Source organism: Anopheles moucheti (genome assembly GCF_943734755.1).
Source record: "Anopheles moucheti chromosome X unlocalized genomic scaffold, idAnoMoucSN_F20_07 X_unloc_1, whole genome shotgun sequence".
Taxonomy (NCBI): Eukaryota; Metazoa; Arthropoda; class Insecta; order Diptera; family Culicidae; genus Anopheles; species Anopheles moucheti.
This window is the reverse complement of record NW_026453515.1, coordinates 105,001-112,500: the sequence shown is the minus strand read 5'-3', so window position 1 is coordinate 112,500 and position 7,500 is coordinate 105,001. Positions and strand designations below refer to the sequence as shown.

Sequence of the window (7,500 nt, the reverse complement as noted above, 5' to 3'; positions counted from 1 at the left end):
TAAACGGACCGGAGCCGTGTGCGCCAGCACACAAACGGCCCCGATCCCGGCGACCGTGACTCCTAAGTCAAAGCTTGGAGCGTCTGTCACGGCCTCCCGGAAGGCCCGAAAGCCACCTGTTGGGGCAAAAGCTGTTGCCCAACCAACAACAGGCCAGGCGAGTAAGGCCAGCGCTCGATTGAGCAATCGTGCTACGCCGTCTGCTGGGGTGACAGCTTTCACCCAGGCAACAGCAGGCCCAGCCAGCACGGGGCATTCCGGGGAGAAGGGGTTCGCGTGTCAAACACGTAAGGGCCGGAAGCCGAAGGCTCCCTCAGCCCTAAAGGAGAGGGCGAACAACCAGCCAGAGTCGATCGCGCGTAAGCCTAAGGCTAAGGGGGGGCTCGTGAAGGCAAAGCCACAGAGGGTGGTGGAACCTTCACCGAAACCTCCGAAGCCGAAGGTCAAGCGCATACGACCCCGGCCGGAAGCCGTCCTCGTCAAGTCAGAGGATCCCGCATCTTATGCGGAGATCTTGAAAGGCCTCCGTGAACAGGAGAGCCTAAGTGGTACGAGGGAGAAAATCAGCAAAGTCCGACGGGCTCAGAACGGTGGCTTGCTGATTACTCTCAAGAAGGGAGAGTCGGCTAGCGCCGTCGCTCCACTCCTTGCCGGGGCGGTCAAGGAGAAGAATTCAACGAAGACTACGGTCCTTTCACCGAAGCTCTTCGTTGAATTGTGTGATCTGGACGAGATCACCGACTTAGCGGAGGTCGCCTTAGCTCTTAAGGAGCGGGCCAACCTGGTCGTGCCGCTAAGCAGCATCCGTATCCGCAAGGGTCATGCTGCTGGCACCCAGGTTGCCAACGTTAAGCTCGGGATCTCCGAGGCGGCGAAGCTGCTGAAGATGGGCTCAATGCCCATTGGATGCAGTGTGAGCCGCATTAGAGAGCGTAGGACAATAGTGCGATGCTATAGATGTTGGTGCGTGGGGCACTACAGATATAGCTGCACTAAGGAGGATCGCCGTAGCCTCTGTGGGAGGTGCGGCGAAACAGGCCACCAGGCTTGCAAATGCAAGTCCGAAGTGGTCTGTTTGGAATGTGTAGGACCCGTACCGCAACGGCACGTGACCGCTAGTGTCATGTGCCCGAAACGGTATGTGGTCATACCCAAGGCACCGTAGAGTGTTAGGCGTGATTCCGTTCTGCCTTCCTCTGGGTTCTGCCAAGGGGACGTGTAGTTGGATTCATGCCAAACACAGAGGTGCGTTTTAGGAGTCGGCCGCGCTAAACGTGGTCGGCGATGGTACCGGCGCTTGTCAGTTGCTTGAATTTCAACTGCGTGCGCTGTGAGCTGTCTATTTTCGCCTGGCCCTCTAACCAAGGGCCACAGTGTGCTGCCGTGGGAGGTTCGATATTGAGGTTTTCGAGCGTGCCCTAAGGTCTTTACTAGTGAAGTTAATGCTATTACAGGCGATCCGCTAGTATTGCCGAGGATAGAGGGGCTTCTAGTCCGTAGGTGCATAATGCAAATCGGGCAGTGCCATGACCGTGGTGGTTCCTGTCAATTAGCAGGCTTCCCCTTCTGGGATGTTGGTTCTCTATGAGATCTTCCCCCTCGACTAAATAAAGAAGAAGAAGGTAGCCAAATGCCTCGTCATCTAATTAGTGACGCGCATGAATGGATTAACGAGATTCCCTCTGTCCCTATCTACTATCTAGCGAAACCACAGCCAAGGGAACGGGCTTGGAAGCACTAGCGGGGAAAGAAGACCCTGTTGAGCTTGACTCTAGTCTGGCATTGTAAGGCGATATAGGAGGTGCAGCATAGGTGGGAGAGTCCTTCCTCACGGGGGGGCTCGCCTCTGAGATACCACCACTCTTACTGTTGCCTTACTTACATGATCGGGTGGAACAAGCGCGGGCCCCAGGTCCGGGTCGTACGCCCACTCCCTTTGCGGGGGGTGTCAGCGGCGGCTAGCCTGCGGCTGCCCAATGCGCCGTGTTTCTAGTTCAGCGTTCAGCATGTCGCTGGGAGGTGCCGCCGGGGCGTGTGTCGTCGCATCGTCGTCGCGCGTCGTCACCGGTCACCGACCGCCGCCGTGGCCCGCAAGGGTACAAGCGTGCGTACGTCGGTGTTCCGCGTGTTCTGTCGCCGTTCGATCGTTTGCGGCGATCGCTTTCGCTCCCGGTCCCTGGCGCCGCTCGGCTCGAAGACATCTGAACAAATTATTCGGTCCATGTCATGGACAGTGCCAGGTGCGGAGTTTGACTGGGGCGGTACATCTCCAAAACGATAACGGAGGTGTCCAAAGGTCAGCTCAGTGTGGACAGAAACCACACGCTGAGCATAAGGACAAAAGCTGGCTTGATCCCAACGTTCAGTACACTCTGGGACAGCGAAAGCTTGGCCTTACGATCCTTTTGGTATTAAAGAGTTTTTAGCAAGAGGTGTCAGAAAAGTTACCACAGGGATAACTGGCTTTTTTTTTATAATATCACCGTTTATTCAGTATTATTGAAATATACGGGACGTCCCCCCCGACAGCCGTTACCCGCGAGGGATGGACTGCCGGGGTCCCTCCTGCCTGTGTAGGCGTTCGCATCTTTCAACCTTGACGGCCTTTTGCCTAACATCCCAGCCTGTTCTTTATAAGGATGGGCGTTCGCGCCTCTTCTTTGCCATTGCGGCCTGTCTTACCATCTTAAACTTAGATGGGCGTTCGCGCCTCTTTTTTGCCTTTACGGCCTGTACTCCTTAATACATAGATGGGCGTTCGCGCCTCTTTTTTGCCTTACGGCCTTATCTCTTCACGACACAGCATTGATTGCAGCACCGTGGGCATCACTACGAAAATCGTTCCGCTGCAGCATTGCACGAAGCAGAGCCTATCTGGTGCGGGCCGCCACATTTTAAACAGCAAACATCAGCAGTGCAGCTCATTGCCTTGTGGCCTTCCACGCCACACCGGATGCATGCCTTGCTGCGGTCCGCCCCCGAACACTTCTCTGCGAAGTGGCCACGCTCTAAACACCGGAAGCACCGCTTCTTTGCCAGCGGCGTTTTTGGTACCTCCCACACCGAGCATGAGGTGTACCCGAGAAGTAAGCGCTTCCCGGCCAGATGCTCCGCATCCTTTCGAGGCAGACGTACTCGCGCACGCTTCGTACCGTCTCGCCGCTCCCACATGTCGATAGTTGCCATCATGAACTCCTTGCCGAGCTCCGTCAGCATCGCCCGACGCAGCTGTTGCTCGTCCGCCAAGCAGTCTATGTTGGTCACCAACACTTGTGACATTTCCGTGCGGACGGATGCTTCTCCCAATTCGCCAATGGCCACGCGAATCCGTTGGCACAGTTCTTCACTGTCCACGTCGCGGCTTAGCGGCAGCTTCAACGTATCATTTGGCGTCCGCTTCCCGACACCAATTTGCCGTTGTACTTCGGCCAGTTGCTCGCTCGTACGCACCAATCTATAAATATCAGAGTAACTCACACCCTGAGTTGGCCTCACCTCAATCACATCAGGCCGCTTGCGTGGCTTCTTCACCGGGCTCCTGTTGTTTAACAGTTGGCCTTTCAGCTGCCACTGCTGCTGATGCTGTCCAGCCACTCGGTTACCTTGCTGGTTCCCTGGCTGGTTCACTGGTTGATTCGTCCGCGGCTGCACCTGCTGCGGACGCTGCTGCTGTTGCTGCTGGGCTGGCTGCTGGCGTGCCGACTTACGGCGCACCACCTCGGCCCAGGAGCCGCCTTCCTGGTCCGGAGACGGCACCACCGTAGCCGTCACCGCACCCACTGCCTGCTGCTGCTGCTGCTGATGTTGTTGCAGCTGCGACTGCGCAGCCACCAACTGCGTCAAGAGCCCGGAGACCATCTCCCGCTCCTTTCGATTCTCATCGCGCAGGTACTGGACCTCATGGCGATGACTCTCTTGCAGCTCCGCTAAATCCTTGCGGAACTGCTCCGCTTGCTCCGTCATTTGTGCTCTGAGGAGGGCCATTTGGTCCTCCAAGCGCTCGATGAGCTTTTCCATCGACACTACCGACGCTGCTGCTACGGCTGTGCCAACTCCACTCGTTCGGCCAACACCACTCGTGGCTGTGGCCTTTCCTTCCGTAACTCGACTAAGCATCACCACCGGTTTCGAACTCACCGGTGGCCGGCTCTCGGTCGATCCCGACCGTGACCGCAGGATCCGACTACTGTACGACATCGCAAGTCCAAAGGAGTCCGCGCTTTACGCTGGATTTACTCCCCCTCCACGGGGGGACGCCAGCAGCGGACCGCCACGATGATCGCCCAAGAACAAACAAAAACTCAAACAAATTTTATTAAATAAATAAATATGTTTTCAAAAAATTTGTTTTCGGGTTCGCTGTCTGCCGTCCTGCTTAAGTCTCCGCTGCGTTGCGTTCGCGCCTAAATGTATACCGTCCGCATACACTGCCTCGGGAGCTTTCGTCGCTACGCGCTTCTCCACCTCGCGGATAGGTGGCGCTGTGGAGCAGAAGCTCTGAGCTGTCACAACGCGTCGCTCGAGCGCACACCCACACGCGACGATCCACCTGACGCCGCTCTGCCGCTATTTTGCACGCACTTATTTTATAGTTTTTTGGCGTTTTCTGCACTGCCACCGACCGGAATAATGTTCTTCAGTGACGCCACTACTGAATTCACGTTCCACTTAATGTTTTAATCGCCTATTTCGCGTATAAACAGCACTGGTCTGTTCCCATACAAAATGTATGGGAGAGATTTCTTTCGCTTTTATCAGGCGAGCATCGTCCTGTTTCGTTAATATTTCACCATTCCGGGGTAGAAGGCACTAAAAGACACTGATTAAAACACTTTTTGGCCCTTTTCGCAAAGTTTTACACCCGAATTTTCCGCTTTTAACCGGAGCGACACAGAGGCACGTCCGAACACTGCTATGACAGCTGTCACACACAGGGATAACTGGCTTGTGGCCGCCAAGCGTTCATAGCGACGTGGCTTTTTGATCCTTCGATGTCGGCTCTTCCTATCATTGAGAAGCAAAATTCACCAAGCGTAGGATTGTTCACCCTTTCAAGGGAACGTGAGCTGGGTTTAGACCGTCGTGAGACAGGTTAGTTTTACCCTACTGGTGTGTGCTGTTTGCCGCTATCTTAACGGAATTCCTGTGCAGTACGAGAGGAACCACAGGTACGGACCACTGGCTCAATACTAGTTCGACCGGACTTTGGTATGACGCTACGTCCGCTGGATTATGCCTGAACGCCTCTAAGGTCGTATCCAATCCGAGCTGATAGCGCTTCTCAAACCCATTAGGTGAAGCTAGCGGGCTTAACAACCCTCCGAGATCCGTCGGTGCTGCCCCGCGCACACTGACGTCTCATCCCCGCTATAGCACTAGACTGAGCCGCAACGGGCGGGAGCACGCTGCACGTGGAAGTACCTTACCACAGGGAACCCTGGTGGCTGTGTTTCCGTCGACCGTGGATACAACTAGTTTCGACACCTTCGACCGCCCGCAAACGACGGGACTACAGGCTGGGAGCTGCGAGTTGTAGAGATGCGTTCGCATCGATCCTCTCAGGCGACCCATGCTTGCTGGTGCTCGCGTTCACTTTGGGAATGGAGTGTTCGCGAGAGTGATTGTTGTGTTGTGTGTGTACAGTTGGTGCTTGCGTGCACTCCCATAGTGGAGTGTTCGCGAGCTTAAAACGCTAAGTCCCGATTAATACTCTCCTCGCAACATTATGTGCGTGGCTCCACGCCAAGTGGGATTAGCGGTGCGAAACGCGATTGGTAAAGTCGATGGTGATGTGCGTACCAACAGGCGATTTGTTAAGTCAAATGCGAACTGTGGTGCAACAGGCAATGTGTGTTTATTATCAGGTGTTGTTGGAAGTCAATACGATTTGACTTTCAAAAATTTTTCTAAGTCCCGATTTTTTTTCTCGTCGAGTAACTACAATGCACTATTTCTATCGCAGCGGACTTGCGGTTCATGGCCTTAATGATCGCGAACGAACACGTATTCGCAAAAAAATTTTTGTATGAAAAAGTCACCACTCGGGTACCTCCATACAAAAGTACCAAGTTCGGGTCGAGTGGTCGATGGACGTCGAAGGTGAAAATTTTTCATCATCGAAAATTTTTTCCAAAGTTGAAGCAAATGGGCCCTAGAGTATGAAAAGTGAAACCACGGATCGATTTGAGAAATAAAAATTTTTGTATGAAAAAGTCACCACTCGGGTACCTCCATACAAAAGTACCAAGTTCGGGTCGAGTGGTCGATGGACGTCGAAGGTGAAAATTTTTCATCATCGAAAAATTTTTCCAAAGTTGAAGCAAATGGGCCCTAGAGTATGAAAAGTAAAACCACGGATCGATTTGAGAAATAAAAATTTTTGTATGAAAAAGTCACCACTCGGGTACCTCCATACAAAAGTACCAAGTTCGGGTCGAGTGGTCGATGGACGTCGAAGGTGAAAATTTTTCATCATCGAAAATTTTTTCCAAAGTTGAAGCAAATGGGCCCTTGAGTATGAAAAGTGATACCACGGATCGATTTGAGAAATAAAAATTTTTTGTATGGGAGGGCCCCTGCTAGAACATTTTTCCCAAGTGCGTCGATTTTGGGTCGCCGACACAAGCTCGGGTCAAAAAAATTTTTTTTTCACGGTGACTCAAAACATCAATTTTAGACTCCCCTGAGTATGAAAAGTGAAACGAAAATCATTTTTGAGAAGAAAAAATTTTTGTATGGGAGGGCCCCTGCTAGAACATATTTCCCAAGTGCGTCGATTTTGGGTCGCCGACACAAGCTCGGGTCAAAAAATTTTTTTTTTCACGGTGACTCAAAACATCAATTTTAGACTCCCCTGAGTATGAAAAGTGAAACGAAAATCATTTTTGAGAAGAAAAAATTTTTGTATGGGAGGGCCCCTGCTAGAACATTTTTCCCAAGTGCGTCGATTTTGGGTCGCCGACACAAGCTCGGGTCAAAAAAATTTTTTTTTCACGGTGACTCAAAACATCAATTTTAGACTCCCCTGAGTATGAAAAGTGAAACGAAAATCATTTTTGAGAAGAAAAAATTTTTGTATGGGAGGGCCCCTGCTAGAACATTTTTCCCAAGTGAGTCGATTTTTGGGTCGCGACACAAGCTCGGGTCAAAAAAAATTTTTTTTTCATGGTGACTCAAAACATCAATTTTAGACTCCCCTGAGTATGAAAAGTGAAACGAAAATCATTTTTGAGAAGAAAAAAATTTGTATGGGAGGGCCCCTGCTAGAACATTTTTCCCAAGTAAATTCGATTTTACCCGGTGAGTCAAAAAATTTTGAAAAAAATATTTTGCCAAAATCGTGTTCATTGCCTATTATAAGGGACCAGGTCAGCTCACACGCATTTTTGGAGACCATATGGAAAGTGCGTCTGGGATTGCGGAAATTAAGTTTAGAGTGTTAAATGATGGTTTCGCAATCCCGAAAGGCTCAAAATCCACCCTAAGGTCCCCTGGGTGAAA

At 51.8% G+C, this 7,500-nt stretch overlaps 1 pseudogene; it reads left to right on the top strand.

Annotated features, from left to right (window-relative positions):
- Positions 1–5,585, top strand: part of LOC128307548 (uncharacterized) — a 9,169-nt pseudogene extending 3,584 nt beyond the window's left edge.
- Positions 5,586–7,500: the final 1,915 nt, after the last annotated feature.